This window comes from Polyodon spathula, chromosome 7, assembly GCF_017654505.1.
Source record: "Polyodon spathula isolate WHYD16114869_AA chromosome 7, ASM1765450v1, whole genome shotgun sequence".
NCBI lineage: Eukaryota > Metazoa > Chordata > Actinopteri > Acipenseriformes > Polyodontidae > Polyodon > Polyodon spathula.
Genome location: NC_054540.1, coordinates 28319343 through 28347325, shown reverse-complemented (window position 1 = coordinate 28347325; position 27983 = coordinate 28319343). Strand labels below are relative to the sequence as shown.

At 36.1% G+C, this 27983-nt stretch overlaps 1 protein-coding gene across 3 annotated transcripts in view; it reads right to left on the bottom strand.

Moving 5' to 3' along the window:
* The window catches only part of LOC121318489 (plasma membrane calcium-transporting ATPase 1-like), an 82824-nt gene extending 57894 nt beyond the window's left edge, over window positions 1-24930 (bottom strand). Inside the window, exon 1 of one of the 3 annotated variants that reach the window (XM_041255212.1) lies at window positions 23781-24930. The gene's annotated coding sequence lies outside the window, so the exon portion shown is untranslated. The remainder of the gene's footprint in view (window positions 1-23780) is intronic. The other 2 variants (XM_041255213.1, XM_041255214.1) reach the window with 2 other exon arrangements.
* Between the last annotated feature and the right edge of the window lie 3053 nt (window positions 24931-27983).

Sequence of the window (27983 nt, the reverse complement as noted above, 5' to 3'; positions counted from 1 at the left end):
TGGTTATATATGGTAAAAAAAAAAACACAGAACAGTTTTATTAGTGGCCCTCAGAAGTGATGTCGAATTTCTTTTCTGAACCTTACCACCTTACAATTGTATTGCATTTTTTTTTTTTTTTTTTTTTTTTTTTTTTTTTTTAAATGGTGCGTAGCGTTAAATGGAAATGGTTATCTACTGAAAAGTGCGGGCTACCAAAATGTATGATGGGCTACCATAGTCTACCCTTTTGGTAGTCCATCGGCCTACCACACATAGTAGTGATTTGTCCACCCCTTGGTGTAACTTACTGAAGTGGTGCATTAAAAATGTGTTGCTTAATTAATCGATTCTAGCTACAATAAGTTGTGGCACAGACAACAGGACTCCCGTATAAAGAGTTGTGCTGGTACTAAACCATTAATCTTGATTTGTCTCCAGCAATAACAAGTACAGGTGGTTGATTTCAGAAAAGGGATACAGATCCACTTCTGATGACGTAAATATACACCACATTTCATCTACACAGAAATTAAAGAAATTAAATTTGATTGCTCCTTCTTCCATTTACCTTTTTCCGGTGTTTCTGATGCAAGTGTCCAAACCAAAGATGAGCGAACAGCAATCATTTGCTAGCAATGACAGTTTCAGGTTGCAGAGCAGGTCACTTGTCACAACAGTGGAAAATCATTGTGATCAGTGACTCAGAACAGACATAGCTAGCATGCTACTGTAGCACAGGAAAATATTTTCTTTTAACTCTTTCCTTGATTAGTCAAGTGAGTACCTGAAGTGATCTAGCTGCATCAGGTACTATTAAAAAGAATTTCAAATAGCTGAAAAGACCTGTTTAACTGGAAAGTTTACTTAATGTTTAACCTGCCACTTCATTACAATAGAAGAGCACATAATTACTTATTTATTATTCTTTCTTAGCATATGCCCTTATCCAGGACAACTTACAATAGTTACAAAATATCACAGTACAAAGTATTGCATTATAAAATGTCACATTATATTTTATATTGTGAGAACTTAGTTAAAGTTAAAAAGAAAACATGGACAAATTAACCCTTGGCAGTCAATTTATTCAGTGCTTGTCAGGTGCGTCAGGTCCAATTTATTTTCACACGCATCGTTTATTTTACATGTGCTCCCCACTTTCAAAATGAGACTGATGAAGTGGTGTTCAACACTTCTGACCTCAAAATAAAAATAAAGAGTTGTTTGAAGCATCCGGTCAAAGGGGCAGTGTTTCCTGAAATTCTAAGATACCAGTTTGTTCTCTGTTGTTCAATAAAAGATAACGCTTCCAGTAGCTGCTGGCAAACTAAGTTATTTTGCATGCCAGGACAGCAATTCCAGGGATCCCTAATTTCTGGATTGCGGATGGAATTACCTTTTTAGCCACCACTGTGTAACAACTTCTTTATTTTGGCAGTGCTTGAAAACTATTCTATGACTTCCTATCAGAATGTATGATCTATGCACTTAGCAAGGAAGTTAACCGCTGACAAAAGAAAGCTTGAGCTTCTAAATAAAAGGTAAAAAACAAACAAACAAACACAACGCATATCATTTTGCTCCAGTTTTCCTCTTTTGTCACACACATACAAGGGCAGGCCCTTCTAAAACATTGTGGAAAGATCTGAGATTCTCAAACTTTGTAAGTCTATCTTACCAGCTAGGCAAATTGGTTGGGGGAAGAAAAATAAAATAAAATTGATGTATAATCTGCATAATTTTTAAAATGCAGCGCTATTTATTTCTGGCACTTACAAAAATCGCTGTATAGGTCACACTGGTGTAACAGTTGCTCCCCCCTTTGAGACAATTTAAAAAAAAAAACTTTTTTGGGTTTAAAATACTTTGTTTATTTCATTAATAATTTGACAGTATTGATTTTTGTTAAACTGCTAATAGAAAATCTATTCTGTTTTTCAAATTGGTTAAAGTAAAATTTAAGTGGAATGTCAAAATACACCAACATATAGATATAACACTACTACTGTGGTAAATGGTACCTGAATGGATTTAAAAAGTAATTGTGTTTGATTCGTCTTTTTTTTCAGCATTGAGATTACCGTGCTTTCTGGCAAATTCAACTACTCGCAATTTCAAACCTGTTGTGTAGCATTTCGTTTTTTGTCTGACTATCTTGTTTTATCCAGTCTCAACAACACCTGCATTATAATACTGCATTTGAGTTACAACGAACAGAAGACTTGATAAGTTTACTCAGCTTTCTAACCAACAGCTGTTTGCTATGGATCCAAGGGATGGGGTCAGTCTGCATGTTGACAAATCAGTGGTTCTGGAGGATGAGAATAAGGTAATTCATAAAGATGGAGAGCTATTGTGTTCAACAGCTATTTTTTCTCCACTTACACACGTCTGGGTCGAGAGGAGGTCAAAAGTCTAAAATCTTGCATTTAACATTAAAAATGACTAAGGGTATTGAGATAGCTAATGAAAACTTAATTAGAACAGTGGTTTTGTTCTTCTACCTAGCAACATGACCTGAATGCCATAGATCCTTAAAAAAAAAAAAAAAAATCAGGCTGTTGACAGTTAAATAACCCCATTGTTGCACTGGTACAGACACACCCGTGCATACATGCTCCCCCTTTTTAGGGCCCCCAAAAATGACTAGAAAATCAAGTTAAAACGTTTTTTACAGTAATTACCATACTTCCTGTACTGCAGACAGGGTTTTCAATTAGTTTTAAGGTATGTGGCACTTACAAGGTAATAGGAGGCATCGTGGCGCATTGGTTCAATGGGGGAAGTGTGGAAGGGGGGTTAAAATGGTGCATTCTGTATGGTTTAAGCATGTGCTAGACTAGTAGTGGTCTACTAGTAGTGTCTATAAAAGTACTCCACTAGTGCAATGAAGGAGCTCACAGCAAGGCAAGATCAACAAGAAGAAAAATTGACCTTTGGAGCATCAAGGCTCCTGCAATATAAGACTGGCTGGCTGAATACAAGTGTGGATTTGGTGACTGCACCTTTAACTGTGCACAGTTGTAATGGGAAATATCATGCTGCAGCTCCCATGCCCAGTGTTAGTCAAGTCCTGATCTGACAGCATGTAACAGACAGCTCTTATGATTACAAGTTACCGTTTATTTTTCAGTAAAAAAGTTTAAATTGCAGTGTGTTCGTTCAGCTATTTCCAATATTAAAACTTTATTTAGGCAACCTACGATCTGACTGGCAAAAGATAATGTTCATTTATTGGAGATCTGAAAAACATTTCAGCATGGTACGGTAACCTTTTCACTTCCTTTGTTTAATTATTGAGCTTTTTGCTGCATTACAGCCCTTCGTTAATTATTTTCCTCATGTTAGGTTTTCAGGGCATTTATTTATTTATTTATTTTTAAATGGCATATAAACCTTAAAGTGTAAATTTCTTGAATTTCTTGAAAAACTGTTCATTTTTTAAGCAATTACTTTACACAGAAGTACTCACACATATTTGGTCACCATCACAACTTTTACATGAAACTGGGGTTACCATATTCTGTTGGTGGTCAAAGATCTTCTATACAAGATAGTCAGCTCCCCCTTTTTCTCCCGTCCTCCAAAGTGTTCCGGTGGTGACTTTTCTACTCTCTCTATAATGTAGTCTGTTTCATTTCCTATTCAAAGCTTTCTCTTTTGAAAACGACTACATTTTTTAGCAAGATTCACCTAGATTTGTTTTGAGACACCCCTCCTTAACACATACATGTTATTTCTACGATCGATGTATTCACTTGGCCTGACAAGAGCTCTTTATCGCCGAAGTGCTGTCTGAAACTGCCAGCTCATGAATATTCATGAGCAGACATGACGGGGGCGTGGTTTGATCTTTGGCTTGGTTGTTAGGAATGGGATAGGCAGCTATCAATAGTGAACGACACTGGCGGCAACTCAATTCTTCAACTTTTTTGATAGTGGGTTACTTGGGTCCATTAGGTTACTTAAGTATATTTTTAATTGCTTATTATCATCATCATCATCATCAATATGAATTTCAAATCACTACAATTATTAGGCTTAGACCTACTATTAATTAGGCTTTCTCTGTTGCACAGTACCTAAGCATGACTGACCATTTGATGAACAAGTAGGATAATGACAAGAAATTGAATTAATACCCACAAATAATCTTAACTTTTTTTTTTTTTTTTTTATAAAGTAGCTGGCACAAATATTATTAAACATTTAGGTTTACTAGGAAATCACATTGACATTAAAATCTCTTTGAAGTGAGACCTAGCCAAGAAAGGTAGCAGCAGTACAATAAAATATATTCCAATACAAACAAAAATAAAATACTTTTACAACAGACGTCATACTCAGTACAGTAAACAATCAGTTAGTGACAATCAATATACTTAAAACAAGCACAACTCTCAATTAGATAATCACGCAGCTTACTCTTGAATTGTACTAAAGTTATCTGGGACTGCAACTTAAGTCTGGACTGTAATTCATTCCAAGACCATGAAGCAAAATAAGCAAATGATCTTTTAGCAACCTCTGTAGACACTTTAGGAACCGTAAAATAAAAATATAAAAAATGAATGCGACCTAAGACTGTAGTTACTACAAGCGACTGTAAAGTATGCATTTATGTATGGGGGCAGCTAACATAAAACAGCCTTGTATAAAAAATAAATAAAAATAAATTACATACCAGTGCTTCAATCTTCACAATGCCAAAGAGGTCCAGCCAACCAAACAGTACAACACACAATGATAACTACTGTAACTTGAAGTAATATATCTCAAGGTTACATGATATATGGGATCCAATTTGCTTATAGGACAAACCTATAGACTGTCACCATATTCAAACTGTGGTAGAAATATACAAGCAATTAACCTTTTTTTGTAATTACAGAAATACTAAAGGAGTCAGAATTTCTTCTTGTTTTTTGCAAGATGATCAATATGGGCCTTGAAATCAAGATTACAATCCAGCCAAATGCCCAGATACTTATAGTTGTCAACTAACTCAACGGCTTTTTTATCTAAAGTAAATAAAGTTGAATCAATAGTAACATTTGTTCTTGTAGCAGAGAAAATACCATAGCTTTTTGTCTTAGAGTGTAAGAAACTTTAAAAATGAATTAAAGCTTGTAGAATGGAGTCAAAAATCAGATTGCAAATTTTCAATTGCCAAGGGGAGAGACTACATGAATATAAAATTGTATAATCTGCATAGAAATGGTACTTACAGTATTTAATGTTGTCACCAATATTATTAATATATAGAATAAACAATAACGGAACAAGAATTTACCCTTGAGGAACACCGTTATTTAACAAAACAGGATTTGATATCAGATTTGCATGTTTAACAGTCTGTAATCTATTAGTAAAATAGTTTTAAAACCATCCAGGTGCTTGCAATCCAATACCAATACCAGCACTCAATCTTTTGTCGAGTACTGCATGACCAACCATATCAAAAGCCTTGGCAAGATCAATAAATAATAAATAGTATTAGGTGGTGTATTATGCCAGTCATCGGCTTATTTTGAAAACCCTGACTAGGTCATATGGTGCGAAAGCAGTTGGACCATTAAATTGAGTAATTATTGTACTGTACAGTATACTGTAGGCCTATATTAAACAAACAATCTGGTGCTACTGCAATGGGCAATGCTTTAGAGCAGGGCGCTCCAATCCTGGTCCTTGAGGGCCAGTGGACCTCCTGGTTTTTGTTCCAACTGTACCCTAAATTAATTGGACAAATCAAGCTTCTAATAAGCACTTAATTGGTCCAATTAAGTAATTTAGGGTATAGATGAAACAAAAACCAGGAGGGACATCAGCCCTAGGACCAGGATTGGAGAGCCCTGCTTTAGAGCAAGCAGGGCTCCAGACTGAACAGAAAATGGTCGCAAAACGGGAAAACAAACAAACAAAAAAAAAAAAAAAAAACTTTTTTCTAGGTTAGACTCTTGACAACTGTAACAGTTTAAGTTATCTTTCGCCAGTTAAATCGTTGGATGTAAAGTTTTGAGTTAACAAACAGATTGTTTTTGTCTGTTGCACCTTCTTTAGCAGCTGCAACTATCCTAGATATAATATATTTGGTTTCATTGTTTACTGTTGGGAGTTTATGCATTTAATTGCGTAGCAGTCTGTAGTTAGATGATGAGCTAACGATATCTCTTCAGCCATAGAAGCAGGCATGGTAATTTAAGGTTGTTACCATAATGAAACAGTAATGTAGCATGAGTTTTGTACTAAAGCAGGGTCGACTGTTGTAGCAACGTTTTCTTAATATGCTTATAGATTTCTAGCCTCAGATGAGACAGCTAGCTATCATTTCATCAGTTGCTTCCTGTAGTGACAATATTTAATTTGAAAGCAATGGCTGTGTACTCAATTTGCAGAATAAATAACATGCATATAAAATTAGCAATAAGCCTTCTGCTTTTTGCATAATGTAAAGAAACCAAACATATAGTAAGTATAAAATGTGTATATTGTGTAAACTATCCCTCCTTACTACTGTATCACAAAAAGTACCCAGCTCCAACAGAATTTCTTTAACACCCAATGTCACAACACCCCGTGAATTGGAAGCTGACTCACTTACAGGATGTGGAAACAGGGTGGCTATGGTGCTGCATGCCACTTTGAACACAATGAGTGTGGTCTACTATATGTACATAGCCATAATGAAAAACAACAAAAAAAAAAAACCTTTAGTAAAACCAGAACTAAAAACAAATTAAAAAAAAAAAAAAAAAAATAGCTGCAATTTTTATACTGGGAATGAGATGTTTTGGGGCAAACAAATCTTATTAAAAAAGTTCATCCCAAAGAAATGCTAAAATGCCAATCTACAGTAGCTGCATATGGGTACACCAGGAACTATTTCAGGAGAAAGCTGCTGGGGGTCTTAGTATCTTTTGCTATACAGTAACTCAAGTGGCTTCTCAATGCTGCATTTTTTTATTCATTATACTGTAACAGGTTTTTCCAGCTTGCAGTACACTACAATACTATGCAAGATAAATTCCATTACATATCCTCTTATTTATAAAAATGCTACAATTAAAAAAATATTACAAGTAATGTGGATGTTGAATTGAAGTGTAGGTGGTCTGTGGTATACATGTATTCAAATCTGAAGTGATGCATATCATTAAAAAGTCGAGTTAGTGAAGGATCAGTGAACTAACACAAAATTATGGAAGTACAAACCCTCAACACCTCTGACAGAACTTAATCCAGCAAGGACTTACACAAATGACTAGTAAAAACAAACAAACAAAGTCTGGTAAGAAATGAAATATATTATAGACTACATCCCCTGCCAACATTAGATTTAAAGTCTGCTGCCAATAAGGGCAGTGGAAGACATTTTATTAACAACAATTACTAATAGGCTTCCAAGCCAAGGGGGATCTCCGTATACACACTTTAGACGTGGAATATGATGAGCAGCAGTTCCGTTTTCTGATTAAGTTTAATGTCCCTGACATGTATGACGAAGTAGAATCTGCGCAAGTTGAAGCCACATTTTCCCAAGTTAGCTGGTATTTTGCGAACATTTGGGCAATCGCTGTGGTGACGGAACTAGGATCTTCGGAAGGTATGAATATGACATCAGCACAAAACAAGCCAGGTTTATTTGCCTTAAATCATAAAAATAAATGAAAAAAATTGACAGAACTGGGCGGTGCATCAGGAGATGCGTCAAATATAAGACTGGACATTTCCATCAATGCGTTCCATAAGTTTACCAACTCAAGGATCACCATTTTCTGTTACTTATTTACAATTAAGATTGTCTGCATTAGGCAGTGTTTAACTGATGGATAGTACTGTCGCACAAAGGCACCAATACATACCTCTCTGCAATAAACAGTGGCTGTCCAGCAATAAACAGCACTCTGACAAACTCATTAACACAGTTATTCTGCGTTCTCTTTATAATCTTTTTATTAAAGCATGTGTAAATGCTACATAAATGGATTGCTTGTCTCTTTCACTATACTGTTTTAGTTTAATGTGTCGCTTATTTTTCAGTATTTTCTTTTATTGTCAGAGTGATCATTTATCTGAAATGCAGCAGTATTTGCAGCACTATGCATCGTCTGCCTCACCTGACCCACTTCTGCTATTTTTGCTTTTTGTATATTTTGAAAAGTGTTTTTTTTTTATATTCATAAACAAATTTACATTCTCCCCATTCCTCTTCCACTAAAAATATAATATTTTCGTGTATTTAAATTTAATTTTTGCAATTTAGTTTCAGCAATTGCCACAATAATCAGACTTTGATTGACCAACAGTCATTTGATAATGTGTTTTCTGAAGTTAGAGAACCACGTCTGAACGTTATTTGAAACAATGAAACTAATGGATATAGGGAATGTGTACAGTAACAAATACATATTTTAAACATATTACACACCCCACAGATAAGGTATTACAGTCAATCAGGTAAGATGGCATGGCAAATGCATCTGTCAAAAAATGAATGGATCCCGTGAAACAAGAATAGACCACATTAACTGATTACCAGTTTAGATGTCAGACTCTTGTAAAGGTACGTGGTCAAGTGGTGTAGCAGGAGTGGAAAGAAGCAGACAGACTAATCGCAAAATAATGTGGGATTTATTCAGCCTCGGTTGAAATGACGAGCAAAACAAAAATAGGCAAATTAAATTAGTCACAAAAAAAAATGACAATAGATAAAAAATAAAGTAAATAGTATTCAGTATACTTAAACTATACTTTTCAAAGCACCACCATGCTTCACAGTAGGGATGGTGTTACCTGGGTGATTTATTGTGTTGGGTTTGTGCCAGACACAACGCTTTGCATCTAGGCCAAATGGTTCCATTTTTGTATCATTGGACCACAGAATCTTTTGCCACATCTTTTCAGTCTCCCAAATCCCAAGCAGGATTTTACACAGGCTTTTTTCAGAAATGGCTTCCTTCTTGCCACTCTTCCCTACAGACCAGATTTGTGGAGTACCTCAGCTATTGTTGACACATGGACAGTTTCTCCCATCTCAGCCATGGAACGCTGTCGGTCTTTCAGAGTTGTCATTGGTCTCTTGGTGGCTTCTCTGACCAATGCCCTTCTTACCCAGCTGCTCAGTTTGGGAGGACAGCCTGCTCTAAACAGATTCTGGGTGGTGTTGTATACCTTCCACTTCTTAATGATCTCTTTGACTGTGCTCCAAACGATATCACTATGTAACACAATTTTTGTTCCTGAGTAGTAAGTGTTATTTCCTAATTGCTTATGCCTCAAAAGTATAGAAAAATGGCTATTCCCCACAAACTTTGCTTTTGTGACCAGGACAGTGATATTTTGAAATATCACTATTTCCAATGGGAAAACGGGCAAATGTGTGTCTTTTCGTTCACATAAAGTCAGAAAAAAACATATGAATCCAAATTAACATGGATTTATACTAAGTAATATATAAGTAATACAAAAATGACTACAAAAGATTTAGAAGTGAGTAGTTTTTTGAGATTTACAATCCGTAAATCTCAAAACTAAAAAAAAAAAAAAAAAAACAACACAGTAAACAAATAAAACGTGCAACACTATGTACATGCAACGCCCCTGAAGAGACGTGAGACTCAATCTAGCATGTAAATTACAAATTAATGTACACACACATAGTAAGCACGTTTTATTTTATGGTAGTACAGTTCTGAAAGAAAATCCAAGATAAACTACGTACAGAACAGCGGTCCTTCTGAAGTTCTTATAGGTGGTTTTGTTTTTAGTTCAATTGTAATTCCCGTACAAATAAAATCAATCTGCTTACTACCTATCTTGCAGAGAAATAACAAAAAAGCAAGTTACAGTGAGAAAAAAAAAAAAATAACCAAGTAGTAAATATTGCAGTTTTTACAGAAATCTAGCTGATATTCCGATTAAATTTTTGGTGCAGAAAAACCCACCTAATAGGCTCTCGGTAACTGGCACTGATAAATGTACTGTAGTCAAAGTAGGTTAGCCACACACACAGCTACATACAGGTAGGCTACCGTTTTACAGAAAATAAGCAACTATATACTTCTAAAATGTCATAAATCATGCAATAAAATATTGCAACGTTTGAAAATCATAGTATTATTAAAAGTCGCCCTCGTATAATCGCCGCAGTCATTTTGATCCATTTAAAATAAACACCACGGCGCCAAATTGAAGTAATACAGTATGTATGTTTTGTTTTCTATGTAAATATGGTGTTTCTGCTATGCAAATGTTTGATTTGATGTTCATAAATAAAACGTTTGAGTTTTATACGATTGTTTGTCTTTCATTATATTACAGCTGTCTAAAAGCTAATTTTATATATATATATATATATATATATATATATATATATATATATATATACACACACATATATATATACATATATATATATATATATATATATACACACATATATATATATATATTTATATATATATATATATATATACATATATATATATATATATATATATATATATATATATATATATATATATATATATATTATATATATATGTGTGTGTGTGTGTGTGTGTGTGTGTGTGTGTGTGTGTGTGTGTATATATATATATATATATATATATATATATATATATATATATATATATATATATATATATATATAATATATATATATATACACACACATATATATATATATTTCTGCCACTTCTAGTGTTAAATCACATTGCGGGTTATTCATTTTTTTCCAATATAGCCGGTCGTTCTAAACATCCATTATCATTCGTTAAATATTGTACACAAATAAATTAACGTGAAGGCAAATTAAAATTCATAAATTTTTAATTATTCACAAAACTGGCCTTTATGGGAGAGTGGCAAAAAGAAAACCATTGTTGAAAAAAACTCAAATCAAATCTCGGCTAGAGTTTGCCAAAAACTCAAATCAAATCTCGGCTAGAGTTTGCCAGAAGGCATGTGGGAGACTCTGAGACCAAGTGGAAGAAGATTCTATGGTCTGATGAGACCAAAATAGAGCTTTTTGGCCTCAATGCTAAACGCTATGTTTGGCGCAAGCCGAACACTGCACATCATCCTGAGAACACCATCCCTACCGTGAAGCATGGTGGTGGCAGCACATGCTATGGGGATGCTACTCTGTGTTAGGGTCTGGAAAGCTCGTGAAGATAGAGCGCAAAACGGATGCAGCAAAGTACAGAGAAATCCTGGAGGAAAACCTGCTGAAGTCTGCAAGAGACCTGGGACTTGGGAGAAGATTCATCTTCCAGCAGGACAATGACCCCAAACATATAGCCAAAGCCACACTGGAGTGGCTTAAAAACAAAAAAGGTCAATGTCCTGGAGTGGCCCAGTAAAAGCCCGGACCTCAATCCAATTGAGAATATGTGGAAAGAGTTGAAAATTGCTGTTCACAAAAGGTCCCCATCCAACTTGACAGAGCTTGAGCAATTTTGCAAAGAAGAATGGGAAAAAATTGCAGTGTCCAGATGTGCAAAGCTGGTAGAGACTTATCCAAACAGACTCATGGCAAAGGTGCCTCTACCAAACATTGACTCAAGGAGGTGAATACTTATGCAATCAATTATTTTCGGTTTTGCATTTGTAATTAATTTAGAACAATTTTCAGATTTTATTTTTCACTTTCACATTATGGACTTTGTTGTGCTGATCAGTGGCAAAAACTCCTAATTAAATCCATTTTGATTCCATGTTGTAACACAATAAAATGTGGAAAAGTCCAAGGGGAATGAATACTTTTGAGAGCCACTGTATGACACTGTCAGTCATTCTAAGCTCTTTTTATTAAAGCATGTGTAAAAGCTTCACAAATGGATTGCATCTTTATTGTTTTAGTTTAATGTGTCGCTCATTTTTCTGTATGTTCTTTTATTGTCAGTGCAAACATCTACCTGTGCAAACATCTACTGTGTTTGTGAAATGACAGAGAATCACGTTTTGAACATTATTTGATCTCAAACAGACAAAAACCGGCGTCCAGTTAAAAAAAAAAAAAAAACACATTTCTGTAAAATTCATTAAAAAGACGTAAAGCACAGGTCTCTAGTTGTTTTTTCTCCAGAAAAAGCCGAGAACCTTTCAATGGCTGGGTGAGACCGATAGGAGCCGAATGAAGCAAGATTATTTATTTTTTTTTTTTTTTACAAAAAGGCGCATCTTATAGTCCCATGCACCACAGACATAAACAAAGGAGATAGCTGCTTCTGCATCCAGCACTCAAAGAATATCAGACATTTGCAGAGATTTGTGAGATGTTATAGTAATAAAATAATGACTTGGGTTGCATTATTGAGGAGTTTAGTGATAAAACGAGTCAGTCATCAGGAGAGGATTTATCAGTATGCATATCTATAAAGAGGCATGTAAAATACAGCGAACATGGGGTGGGGCTTGGATGGAGATACAGTACCAAGTGTCCTTTTGCGATTCAGTGCCTTTTAAACCTGTTTTGCTCTGGAAAAAAAAAAAAAATTAAACTGCGCATGTGAAAATAAATTTTGTACTTGCTTCTAGCTCTACCGACTCAAACGGCACCTATACGTATTATGCTTGTGTGCTGCGTTCTACCAGTCTTCTATGACTGGCTTAAATCACATAGTGGAATGGAGGAATGGAGGGGTAGGCTAAGGCTTAGGCACAGAGAAAGTAAAAATAACTGAATGGAAATATTTAGATTTGTATTTACTGAGGAGGGTAAAGAGGGGGTATATGTATAATTAAAAAAGTAAAACAAAAAGTTTTATTTTGTTTACTGTTTAGACCAACAATGGTCCCAAGAGCCCCAATCCTGCACGTTTTCTAGGCACCATTACATCAATGGCTAAAGATACAGAACACCTATCAATCTTGACTAACGCCCTGTTCACACTTGTATCAGTATGATACTAGTATAGTTTGTTTCGGTATAGAACATACCAGTACGAAACCACTTTCTGTCCTAACTCACTTTTCCGGTACAGCTGCAATATACCTGCCCACATTCATGTGTATTTAAATCGACAGTGTTCGGGTTCTGAACTCGTTTCTATGACGACCGGTCACATCTATTAGAAATGGATCTGCTGTTACATAATACAGCAGGTTTTGCCGTCCTCTCCCTGTACAGTATTTTGTTTTGGTGTTCCATCATTATTAAGAGATGTGCAGAATGTGAACGGATGAGATGAACAAAAAAGTGAAGACAATTAGCCTTCTTTAAAAGCATGAGGTTGCAAAGACGGACTTGCATCATGGATTTGGGAATGCATGTTTTTTATCTTTGATATTCCCTCACAAGGGGTTTTATTTTAGAGCGGCACTGCTCTGCAGTATGCTTTACCTCATAGTCATCATCACTGGTTTTGTAGAGATTATTTTGGCACTTATTTTAACACTTTTTGGTGTAGTCATGATAAAGGGACTGCAGCTCACCGTAAAATGCAAGGCTGTTTAAAGCATTTAAACTGTAGTGTAAAGCAAGACGTGCGCGTGCTTCAGAATACTGACTTAACCGTGTCGGTTTACCTGTATATACATAAGCTGTTCCGAGTCGTATCGAAACAGTATTGGTACGACACCAATGAGAACTCCAGTCTGGACAGATGTTTTGATACTGTTTCGGTAAGGTTCCGCAACAATACCGGTATAATAATTCTAGTGTGAACATGGCATAAATTAAGCCAATAATTGGTGCAATTAAGTAACAGACAGCTTGGTTGAAATGAAAACCAGAAAACCCTGTAGCTCTCCAGGACCAGGGTTGGAGACCCCTGGTTTAGACGTTTAAACTCTTCCACTCTTAATTTAGAACACACTGTAATTGTTATTCTCTGAATATTTTACAGTTGTATTTGTCTATATGTTTCTATATAAATAGTTTCACAGTTCTGAACGGCGCAGCAATGCTCAGCTGGGCAGTTATTCCTTTCTGGGGATGAAATCCCCTGCAAGGCATACGAACATCTGCATGTCACACTTCACAATTTTCTATATATTGTACCAACTGTCATGCAACTTATAGCTATTATTTTGCTTAGATTATTCTGAATATCAGATTCTGGGGATACGGGGGGCACCTGCGATACAGATGGGTGGATTTATGAACAGACACATTTCTGTATCTGAAGAACCACTTATTTGATTCTCATGATACATATAAACATCATGTAGCATTATTAGTCTAGATTCTGGGGATATATGGAGGTGTCTGTTCAATTAACGATTTATCTATGACACATTTTTGCATCTATCTCGAGAATTGCTTAAAGCGTGATAAAAATGCCACTACTAATGCTTACTCTACATTATTCCGCATATACTGTTGATATATCATGGTCATCAACTTATTTATCCTTCAGAAAGCTATCATTTTGAATTTACACCTAGTCAGAGTGCAAAGGGGGGCGGGGGTAGGGGAGGATGCAACTGTGTGTGATTGAATACCGCTCCTGAAAAGGAGTGAGCTGGCCTGTACGATTCCTTGTTCCCCCTCCCAGCCTTGATAAGCACCTGAGAGGGATAGGGAAGGCTCGGGATGGCTGGTTAGAACGAAGCGGGTGGGAGCAGCAACTGGCGTCAAAGTACAGTTAAGCAAAGCTAGTGTGAGCACTTGAAAGAAAGTGGAAATATAGCAAATAGAGTGAAAAACATCGGAAAGTTACAAGTAATAAAAAAATGGCAACCAAAAAAAGTAAAATAATGGTTGAAAACAGAATATTTAATCTTAATTGGGAGCTGGATTACATGTTTACTGAAGTAAAAACGGAAAACCGATGTGTTTGCCGTGTCAAAGAACCGTGTCATGTGCTGAAGAAAATAAACTTACGTCACCACGAAACATGTCACCCGGAGTTTAACCAGTCTCATCCACCAAGCAGTAATCTAAGGAAAGACAAGGTACGTAATCTCGTTGCAAGTTTTCATGGGCAGCAAAGTCTCTTTCAATTGCAATTGAAAGACAGCCATGTAGTTAGTGAAGGTTTCTTTAAAATTGCATGGCACCTTGCAATAAGCAAAAGGCCTAATGAAGCAGTGCTTCGAGGATTGCAGCAATTCGCTCTTCTCAGAATTCAAAAACAAGGATGACATAATAAAACAGATCTCAAAAGTGACGGATTCCACAATAGCAAGGCACGTGGAAAATATTTCTTATTTGTTTTCTCAACTCTGCAGTGACTTGGAAAATGCTGAATATTTCAGTCTGGCACTAGACGAGTCTACTGATTGCTCTGACACAGCACAGCTCATACTTTGGGTGCGATTTCACAACAGAGAACAATTTGTGGAGGAAATGCTTACACTACTTTCTCTTATAGGGCAAACGCAGGGAGACGATATCTATCAACAGATAATGACGTTTTTTGAAGGATCTGGTTTAAATATTGACTTAAAAGAAACTCGTTTCAGTGACTACAGAGGGCGCGCACCCGCCATGGTCGGGGGAAAAAAAAAAGGGGTTGGAGGCACTGCTTAGAAAAAACGAACACATACCGGACTTCTTTGCATATCACTGCATACTGCACCAGGAACAACTCTGCTGCAAACTAAAGAAAAGATATCTCAAAACTAAAATGGAAAGTGTTGTGAAGATTGTGAACTATCACTAGACATGCACTCAAGCACAGGCAATTCCGCTCTTTCGTGGAGGAGTATGAAACGCAATACAACGATTTGCTGATGCACGCAGAAGTTAGGTGGCTGAGCCGTGGTCAGGTTTTGGCACGTTTCATGGATTTGCTTCATGCTGTGCGAGATTTCTTGGACGAAAAAAAAAAGACCGATCTGCTTTCGTTCATTAATAACGAAACATTCCTGATGCGAGTGGCTTTTTAGACTGATATAAACGCAACATATGAACATGCTTATCCTCAAGCTTCAAGGAAAGGATAAAATCCTACCTACACTGTTGAGTGATGTGTCAGCATTTGAAGCTAAACTGGCTCTTTTTTCAAATTAGCTTCTTGAAAAAGACAATTACACGACCCAGCTGTTTTCTTACCAGAACCTTACAAAGAATACCCTTTTGAGCTGTCCAGAGAATTCTTCTCGTTTTTGACATGAAACCCCTAACATCAATACTTTCAGTAGTTGAAAACACCTTTTTTGTTGACGTAAAAACTGCTTCAGTTACAGCAGAAAAGTTTGGCATAAAAAAAAGTCTACTTTTCAGGAAGAATTTATAGAATTGCAGCACAATAACGTTCTGAAAACTAAGCATCAGGAAGTAAACTCTGAAACATTCTGGATGTGATACGTACTGAATGAGACATACTCTACAATTGTTACAAGTGCCAAGAAGGTCTTAACCTGCTTTGGATCAACGTATGCATGCGAGAGTGCATTTTCATCAATGGGCACGACCAAAACAAAACATCGCACATTTCAGTGATAGACATTTAAACGACTGTCTCTATGCAGCTACAATAAGTTATCACTCCCACATAAAGAAGACGGTGAAAGGAATGCAAGCACAATTATGACATTAAGTACATGTTTTTCACTTGTTTTTATTTTTTGCACAAATGTGATAATGGTTTGCACAGAGGTATTGACAATTTGCTGATGTAAGTTGGTTATTGAATAACCTGAAAAAACGTTGACATATTAATTTAGTTAATTTTCAGCTTTACAAAAACATGGAAATAATTAAGAACATAAAGATTACAAATGAGAGAAGGCCGTTTGGCCCATCTTGCTCATTTGGTTGTCAGTAGCTTATCGATCCCAGAATTTCATCAAGCAGCTTCTTGAAGGATCCCAGGGTGTCAGCTTCAACAACATTACTAGGGAGTTGGTACCAGATTCCCGCAGTTCTCTGTAAAAAAAAGTCCACCCTATTTTCTGTTCTGAATGCACCTTTTATCTAATCTCCACTTGTGAGCCCTGCTCCTTGTTTCTTTTTTCAGGTTGAAAAAATCCCTTGGGTCGACATTGTCAGTGCCTTTCAAAATTACATTTAGTAGCTTTGTGACTTTCACTGATTCCTCAGTTAACACAGTGCTTGCTGTTGTACCTGAACAAGAAACTGTTTCAGTGTGTGTGTGTGTGTGTGTTTGTACAATATAATCAAGGGTCAAAGTGTTTTGGCACTGTTATAAAAATGTATTGTAACTCCTTTTGAAAGCAGTAACACAAGTAGAAATAGTATTATCAACAAAAAAGCAAATATCACTAGATTTGTATATGCCTTATATTACATGGACATTATGAGGTATTTCTGAAAGTGAAATTGTGTTGCGGCCCCCAGCTTCAATGTCACTTTTTCAAGTGGCCCACAGAGCTTTCAAAAGTTGAGTACCCTGTGTTTAGTGCATTCAAAGGGTGAGCACGGGGAGAGCTGGTTCAGAAGGAGAGTTAAAAATGTGGCTGATTTTTGTAAATCATGAGTACAATAGAGTGTACTCTATGTTTTGGTCTAGTTCTGTGATTTAAAGGAAATACGTTTTAGTGTAACACTGAACATGACATGTGGGACACTGCAGATTTGATTTTCTGTTTTTCTTTTCTTTTTTGTTACTGTAAACGTTACAGGTGCAGTAAAAAAATAATTAAAAAAAAAAAACACACACTTCCTTTTAAGGGCTGCTCTACTACACAGAGTCATCTACCATACTGTTGCATGTGGAAAAAGCAGACACTGCTGTCAGATTCCAGGTTACCCGATATTCAGTTTTGAATAGAATCCCCCCCACCCCCAACAATAGTCAGGTGGTACAATGGTGAACACAATACTAGAAAGCCATATCAAACTGCTGACCAACAAAGACGCTCATCTAAAATTAATTGTGGTAGACAGATGGAATCAGTGTGGGATCAATAACCAATGTGACCCAAGCACTTCACTGCTAAAATACATGTGCAAGTACAAGTGCCAGGATGCTGTAGTTTATACAGTAAGTACAGCAGTTTTTAAGACACACATTCCCAACATGATTAATACTTGCATTTACAAAAGGTCTAGACTTTAACAGTACACCAAAATGTAACATTGTAAAGCAGGCTATATTTAGCAAAACCAAGATAGCTTGTTCTCAGCTGAATGTCGCATTAGATTAACTTAAGGCTCAATGAATCCTTAAGTACAGCTATTTCCTGAAAGATCTGAACACTGTTTCCACTTTACCTAAAACAGATAAAATCAAAGGCTGTTATGTTTAAATGCATATGAAAGAAAGAAGCTGAACTGAGAAAAAATATTTAAGTCTGCATATTTGGTACATTATACAGAGCAGGGTTAGAAACTCACGCTCACCCGAGACAAATTAAATCTGACGAGGACTAGTTTATGTCTTTGTCTCAGTAGTCCTCTGGGCGAGTACTTAAAACAAATGTACACATAGACCCTCACATTCATTCTTAAATGCAGGGAAATCAATGTTCTAACAGGGTGTAGCAGTGGTGAATAAGCATTCACAAATGGCTAAGACATATGTAGACACATATACAGTACAAAGCTAAGGGATATCAACACAAGTGAAGTATCAAATTAGGTGTAGACAGGCAGTCATTCTTGACAGCGTGCAAGAGTAATACACATAACAGGGTATAAAGGGCAAGACAATGTTGCCTTCGATGGGCATGAAGATTCAGGGGCACCAAGGCAGTTCTAGGGAGCAAAAAGGCAAAACAAATCCAACCCAAGGGCACCAAGGTGATTTCATACTACAACAAAAAAGAAATACTGAGAACCTATTATGTTGATTAAATTGTAATTCAAAACAAACACAAATCAATGTTTTCTGAGTGACTCACAATCTAATTTTTACAATGATAAAATAGAAGCCACTTCCATTGTAAAAATTAAATGGTATAAAAAAGATCCAACTTAAAAACAAAACTTTCATAATGAAAAAATACAAAGAGTAATTTGGGAAAAAAAATAATATTCTGGGTATTTTTACTAAACTCCACACCACTGACTAATACATAGATTAGACTAGAGGCTTACACATAAGCTTAGCACAAATAAGCAATGTCAATGAAGGGAATGTTTTAAAAAAAAAAAAAAAAAAAAAAAAGAAAGATTTCAGGCAAAGTGGCTGAAGATGTACCCATGAATGGAGTTTAACAACTACAGTGATCAGATGAGTTGTTCGGTCAGCAGTGACCGTAGTTTGCTAACCGCTCTTACAAAACCTGTACAAACAACGCGGCATCGCGTCACAGTGATGAACAGCTGGATGTACATAATGTTAGATGTTTACATATAGTTTCAGTTCTTGAAACTTACAGTTGCAAAGGATTTACAGTTTTGTTATGGTGCATTGCTGGAGTTGATACAGGAAAAACGGGATGCTGATTTTAAGCATACTAAACAACCTCTTTTGTGAAAGCACACATTTACTAGTTAAAAGGCAGAGCTACATAAGGTAGTGAGAATATTAAACAAAAACAGAAATCAATGCACTTCAAGATTGTGTTTCTTTCTTTACTATGTTATCTCTCCTACGCGTTTCATAACGTACAGCTGTTACTTGAACCATGTTCCATGTTTTTTTTTTTTTTTTTGGGGGGGGGGGGGGGGGGGGGGGGGGATAACACAGAATTATAAAATAGCAACTGCCATTGCCATGTCTATATAAAATTAGGAATTTATATACACTGAAGACATGAAAGGAGTTAGAATGTGCAATTTTAAGCCTGTTCTGTCACAATTCAATTTCATTCAAAGACGAATTGTTGTGCACCCACTGTTTACCTGAACATTAAGTAAATCCTAGAACACTTTGCTGTCGCTTTAGACAGCTCTTTCTTCTTTAAACGTTTGAGTTGGCACGGGACTCAGACACAAAAATCACAGCAAAGTGAACACGTGTGATTAAAAAATCCTGAAAGCGCGGTCATACTGAGCTCAGTCTAACAGCATCTCTCCCTCTGTTTGCCCATCACAAACCAATAATACAGCAAGTCCTTCTCGTGGCTTAGTGCTGGGAGGTGCACAGTAAAAAGAATGGTAACAATAATACATTATGATAAGGACTAATTTTCTCGCAGGATGAGATTAAACAGAATTTAATTCAATTGTGAATGGGTTATTGATCAGATGTGCTGGTGCTGAGGCAAACCAGCGGCAATTACAGGCCACCTTACAGGCAACTTTTGCCGTAAGTTTTTTTTATTTTCTTTTATTTGGGAGGCATTGCGGCAAGCAGTCTGGGCACTATGGCAATTGCCACCACTGCAGTCGCTTATTTCGTGCCCTGTAATAAAATTGGACAAATGCAGCAACCAACAATGTAAAACATTTCAGGTGGTAGAGCAAGTAATACAGTAGTTAATGATAAAAGGTACAATTCTGATCTATTGCAAAAAGTCTGCATCCATTAGTTACAACACAAACACAACAAATCCACAAAAAAGTATTCCTAAATTCAGCCTAAAATGTTTCAATTTGCTAATGTCCCCCCCCCCTTTTACAAAAACTCAAATATTTGAAGGATATGAATCACAATCTGACTCCTGTATCCCATTGGTTCAGTAGTACTGTTATAATATACTCAGGATTGCTCTTTGAAACACTGCTAGAAAGCACAATTTTTGATCATTGTTATATGTAATCAGTGCTGAACATATTAGAATAATTGTTTTTTTTGAAAAACATTAATATGCAGTCATTTTGGTTAAATTGTCAAGGGCAAAAACATACATAAAAAAAGACATCACCATCCTGCTGCCCTATTCTGGAATACAACAAACTTGACTTCTTGGGTAAAATAAATGACAGCTCAAAGCAAGCGTTCTAAAAAAAGTATTCACAAGCTCAATAAAACAGCTGTTGTAAATTATGAGAAACAAGACAAATGCATCCTCTGTTGGTGGTAATATGTACAGTAAATTACAAGAAAGCTACTGTATTTAGAGGGTTTTTAGTGGGGTCTATTGTCTTTCCCAACTTCAAAATAATTAAACACTGGAGATTCCCACACACACTACACAGGAAAGGAGACAGAATCTCAATTTGCTTGATGGAAATAGAGTGCTGCAGCAACACCACCCTTCCCCCTAAAAAATGTGTAATCCATCTGTGTGACACCCAAGAAAGAACAGGTGGAAGGAAGGGCTTCACATTTTGTTCTCAATTGTTAAAATGCTGTAGCATTACATTTGTTGAATCAGATAAAATCTAGCAAGCTGGCACTGGTTCCTGTAGCTTTTGAACAATCAGTCCACAAGAGAAATTAGTTCTGGTCCAAAGACCTCTGTAACCTCACTTGACATGCAGTCAAAGGTTATTTTATTTGATGGGAGGTAATCATTAATGAACATTTCATTTTAAACAATCCAAATCATAGATCTTAAATAATGTGGTTTTAAAAAAAGGTTAAAATGCAGGCCAAGTACCCTAACAAAATCTCTCTCTCAATCAAATAATATATATATATATATATATATATATATATATATATATATATATATATATATATATATATATATATATATATATAATCCTGTTGGTTTATCAGGCACCTGCAGGTTAAAAAAAAAAAAAAAAAGAAAAAAAAAACACATTACCAACTTTCCTAAAGGTTGTATTTCTGTGGTACATTTAGATGGCCCAATTAAGTAATATATTGCTTGGTTAAGGAGTAGCATTTGAGGTTATTATATTAACAGTTTCCCCCTTAGCATTCACGTACAACATTTTGAATGAATTCCCCATGGGCTGCTTCAATTTTTATTGCAGAGTATCATCATGGACTTTTGTATGCATGCAAAATTTCCGGTGTTTTTTTTTTTTTCCTTTTTTCTTCCCGAAATCAAACCAAACTGGAAAGTGCTAGGGCTACCACCTTAACCACAGTGCACCTTTTGACAGACTGAACAAACCAGCAGAATGATACTGTCCAAAACCACCAGCCATGCAGTAAGTCACACACAGGACTGATGGGTTTAGACTGCTGATAAGAAATCAAAAGAAATTATTAAAAAAAAAAAAAAAAAAAAAAATTAATAGAGAAATTCAAATGCAAATTATTAAAATGGTCAGATTAACAACAATCCGCCAAAGTAAAGTATTACCAAGGGTAGCTTTAAATGCACAAACTGTTCACTTAAAACACCTGTGATCCAAATTCTGTATCTCTTTTGCATTGTGCTAAAGAATGTTCAAAAGGCCATTGGTGTTAACAGCTTATTTGAAGTAGTGAACGGAAATAAGTAGGCTAAATATTTCACCTGACAGAAATTACTAATAGTTTACCATACAACAAGACACATATCCTACTGTTCATCCTTCAATCAATAGTCACTGCTTAGATCTAGAAAATTGCTGTTTAAAAGACACCAGATTACCTTGCTTTAAGGCACTTCGCTGACATATTACCTGACTATAAACTTAGGTAAAAACAAAAACAATCATAACGACTAGATCTCTTCATTCTGGAAAGGAATATGCTACACAAAGGATTAATTAAGGTACAAACTACTGCACTACTGATGTGGCTGTACTGCAAAACGGTTGGTTTTATTTGATTAAAAAAAAAAAAAAAAAAACAACATCTCTTGTTTTCAAATCCAGTGACTGTCACTTTGGTCGATTATACCTACAACAGGATTCTCTCCCAGTCTAAAGTACCGTGAGCTGACCGATATGATATGTACAGTATGACCATAACTAAGGTATCTTATTTTTATCAAATTAACAGGTAATAGCACAATACAGAATTAACTGTTAGATACGTCCAACTATCATCCAAATCATAGTAAGAGAAGTTATTAATTTTCCGGTTAGCATTTTTTAAGTCATTCAATCATTGGTTTAAATGAAGATCAATTCTAGCAAATACTGTATTGTAACAGAGGCAAAAGCCAATTCTATACCGACAGCATTCGCCCTCAAAAGAGAAGTGATGAGAACAACACACTCCACTGCTACTTATATTTACAAACATAAGATTGTTATTTTGCTGTCTGTAGTTTAATGAAACACCAGATCAAAAAAGAGCCTTTGGACGAATTGGTCAAGGTCAAACAGCGCGTTCCTTTTCGTTTTGCACAAAAATTAATAGGATTTCAGATCAACGGAGAGGGAGACGGATAGGGGAAAGTCACCAAGCAATATTAAAAAATAAATAAATACAGGCAATCTAACCCTTTACATCGATTAAAAAAACGACCTTGCAATTTTCTGGGAAACACAAAAAATATGTTTACCTGTTCATGTGTTTAACTAATTTGCACTGGCCTTGTTATTTAATTAAATATACATGATTTTTAGACGGATGTGTAGGACAAGAACATAACCCTCAAGAAGACAACGCAACACATATTAACAGTGAAATTTAAATAGCACCAATTCTAAAAGTGCATTTTGAAACCTCGGCCTGCGAAACCATGAACCTAACTTGATCTGTGCAGTTAGATTTCGGGATACAGTCAGTGAGCTACACTTGTCTTCGTACTTTGAAAAATACGGTATCACGAAGTAGTTAAAAAATAAAATTACAACAACGTAGTGCAACTTGTAATTAAGTAAAAAAATATCGTTGCTACATTTCCAGATACTCCAATGTCTGACGTCAGTATTACTATATCAATTATGAACCGTTAGATTATCCTATCGATATAAAGATTAATATCATTTGTGTACTGCGGTTATGTACAGACAGTACGTCAAATGGCTGGCATTCTGTAACAAAAATAAATAAAATATAGGGGACCGGACATAAATTACAATTAGTGGCACGAATATAGCCACTTAACTACCGTACAGTTTTCCCGTTTACAATAAATAAATAAATAAATAAATAAACAAACAAACAAACAAACAAACAAACAAACGTATAGTTTCTTACCTCAACAGAACCATTTCCCTGTAGATTATGAATACAGCCTGGAAGCACAAGTATGACTCCTTTTAAATGTAAGCTTCTTTTCCAATTAAACACACACAAAAAAAATGGTTTTCATATATTTGTTTTGTATTTTTCTTGATTTAGTGAACATACACACACACACACTTTTTGCTGTGTTCCTCCTTCCGGCGTGCGTGTGTCACTGATCAGCGAAGACTGCAAAAAAATAAAACCGAACTTGCTGTTGTGAGATGATGATGATGTGGTGCCTGGTGACCCAGAACTGAAGAAAACGTGTAACACTCAGAAGGGAATGCAAGCGGCCATTCACTTGTGTTTAGCGGCAAGGAATTTCTCTTGATCACTGATTTTAGTCGTGCCTAGGCTTTCGGCGTTTTCTGTTGCTTTTTCACCCGGTTGGTTTTGTTTTTTATTTTTTTGTTTTTATTTGTAGGTGGGGGTGAGGGTCGTCTTCCCATAAAAATTAGCACAGCCTCATTCTTGTCTCCGGTGCACAAATCCCCAAGAAAGGCACCGTGTGCCCTAGAACATTGAGCGCAATGACAACCGTATTCAAATAACCACCAAGTTCCCAATGCGCTGCACAATTATTGCCTTGCTCACTTCTATCTCTCTCGCTTTGCTCACTCACTACACATACAGTCACCTTGTAATTAACGGGATGGAGAGACACTCCTCTTTACATTTAACATCCATAAAACTTGACTGAAACCCTTCCCCGTTGTTCCCTTTACCCTCAGGGAAACACTGCGTGTCGTCAGTGATAGCTTAGCTTGTCACACATAGGGGAGGGGGGTTAACTGCACACTTGTCACAGACTAATACTAATTTTTCTAAACCCCCCAAAAAAATAAAGAAAAAGGAGAAACAGAAAACACTCACAACCTTCTCTGCTTATGCTGGCTCGCTCCCCTACCGTCCCTTTCTTTCTTCCTCTCCCACTCTCTCAATCTGTTTCAAACCTGCCCATCACACAACGTCGCTTTGGGCATGTGAGCCACGCCAAGAGGGAGGGCTGAGGCTTTTAGTAAACGGCATCCCATTGGCTAAAGCGATATAAAATAAAACTTAAAAAACACAGTAGCCGTGGAAACGGTTACGTTACGAGCTCGATTCCCGGATGGAAATTCTGTCTTTCTAACTTTACCACTGACTGTAGTGAGCGCGTTTTCCCTTTTTTATTATGCAAATCCCGCCCGCAGTCTGGAACAAAGTCTTTCCCGGCTTGCTAATTAGACCTGACGTCATTGTTTCCATGACGTAGCGTCTTTCCTTAATTCTGCGACTTCCTACATTATTCGTCTACTGCAGCTTAGCTGAATGTTATCTTTTTTGCTGCAAAGTTTTGCTGGTCGCGTTTGATTTCAGTGAAACGTGTTTGCAATTATTATTACATATCTGTCGAGAAAACAATACTGTTGTTGCCACTCTGTAAGCCCGTCAGATAGTTTGCTTTGACTAAGCAAGATTGCTTACACGAATTACAACATCCATTCGGTTCTTGTTCAGATCATATCAATGCATGCAGGAAGAAAACTTGGACTGCAAAGTTTTTTTTATCTCGTCTTGCTGAAGAAAATTATAATTGTTTTTCTGGCTTCCACTAGGGTACCACGCTACTGGGTTTATAAATATCAACTTAAAATAACAGTACTTTTAAAACAAAATTCGATATCACACAGTAAAAATGAATATCTTAATGTTTGTTTTAATTGCCATATCAATTATTATGTCTCCAAAGGAAATACAATTCTGATACCGGGGCAAAGGTATACAAATAAAATACCGTTGTGCTTTTTGCAAGCAAGCTTGGCAAAGTGTAACAAACTAGTACAGTAAAAACAATATAAAGCTTGAAATGTAGATCTGAAGGAATAAAGGTACTTAACAGTAATTTGAGTGAAAAATTCAATGTAGTGAATCGGACAATAGCAAATGGTCTAAGATAAAGCACAGCAATAACAGTGGTGTGTTTTCTTAAAACCAACCCCGTTAGGTAAATAATGACAGCCATGGCGTTTTACAACTGATACTGAAATATACTGAAGACACACTTGTATTGTTAAATTTAGTTTTCATAACCTTGTTACACCAAATACCCTAAATGATCAAATGATGGTGATATTAGGCTCCAAGTGAGGGAAACAAGTCAGCAATGTATTACCATAAATGCACAATTTGCTTTTTTTTTATTATTTTCTTTGTAAGTTTTTAGACATATTTTCTAATCAGTGCTTGCTTCAATAGCACTGTTTGAATTAGCCATATTCACCATCTCCTCTGTTCATTTCAACAAAAATAAAACTTTTAAAGTAAATACAGTAGCACAAGAAATAAATCATCGTGATAACAATGTAATTTTGACAGATGGATGGATTCCTCTAGATAGCTCTAGTTTGGAAATTGCTATAACTGTCTATATAAACCAGTGTTTACTGACATTCCAACAAATACAGTAATACACATCTGAGGTAAGTGCATTTAAACAGTATTAAGTTCCCTAATAAGAATACAATAGATACAGCTATTAAATTTACATATGGAAAGGTGAGTGTCTACAGAAATCAGTAAGACTGACATGCAGATGTGACAGCTTAAAAAATGTATCAACAGCATAAGGGCATGTGTGTGCATGAACTGAAAACTGGAACAGACCAGACAAGTATTTGAACTGGGTTTTTGTCCTCTTGAGGTCAAGGAAAGTAGATCCCTGACATATTTGTACCAGCAATAATATACTGTTTATCAGATGGGTGTCATCATTGATATGCACTGGGTATTAGGAGGTGACATAGCAGTCTACTACTGATTTGTTGAGATGCAGTGACCAATCCTTGTTTTAATTTCATTGCAGACTAATGTGAAACAGCCATAAGGCACTGACTTCACCAGCAGTCAAAAGTTCTTAGAATGCCAATCACTTTCTGTTTTTGTTTTTACTGATGGTTCCAATTGTGGAGATAAGATTGAGCTCAATATACCTTGGGGAGTTATGCATTCTCTATGCTAAATAAACTGCTCACCACTTAAACATGCCTCCTTAAACATTATCAAATGGATGTAATTTGTAAGAATTTTAATAAATTGCCTTAGTGCTGCCTACATAAATTTATGGTCTGTATAAGGTGTGTTACTTATCAAACTCTCTGTTTATCCCACCAGGCAGTGACTGGGCCCATCTCCAATCTGTTTAACATTTCAGGCTAAAGATGGATCTGTTATCACACTGTCAACTGACTGTCCAGTGATGACACTGCTTTACATAAACCTGCTGCATCACTGCCCAATTTCAAAGACCTCCAGACAAGTATTGATATTTCTTTCAACTGCTTCAATGGGTAAAAATAAAACAACATATACAGTATGACTTTATAATGGACGTTATTATCCCTAACTCAATTGTTGTGTGAATTTTCAGCCTGTGAACGACTCTTTCATTTCAAACCTCACATTAACTTGCCATGTTTAAGTAATACAGTAACACTCTGCTAACCCAGACTCTGAGTATCTGACACCTTTGTTAGCCAAACAACCCCTTGTTTACCTGTCTCTTTGTGTAATGTGATCTTCTGCGTTTGCAAGGAAAGGGGTATTCAGCTCTCAATCTCTGGTATCTACAGAACAGTGCAGTACTGTGTGTGATATAGTTACAGATAAATGGGTGAATTGTATGTGTGAAAATCATGTAAAAAAATGTCACTGTCCTAATTCGATTATCAGAACAATCCAATTATCCAAGCAATTTGATTATCTGAACAGCCTATGGTCCCAATTAGTTTAGATAATAGAAGTTCTACTGTAATATTACATGTTTGTCTGTATTCCTCTACAGGCACGTGTTACCTTCAGTAATTAATTCATCAGCACATTTGTTTATTTGCTGTACATACCTGGCCAGCACATTAAAGAGTAAGTATCGAGGTTCCAAAAAATACAGCGTTATACATCCCCACGTGTTGCTACAACTGTTTGAATAACGTACCTGTAATTCTTCTTTTCATTGTTAACATCCTGACAACTTTTAACACTTACACATAATTTTAAAGTTTCAAAGCTCTTTTCAAAATGGCTGAAATCAATGCAGGAAGAGCGATTAAAAAAAACAAAACATAACAACAAGTGCTCTGGCTTTTCATAGACTGTTATTGCTGTTTTTCCTGTTTGACAATGTGGGTAATAATC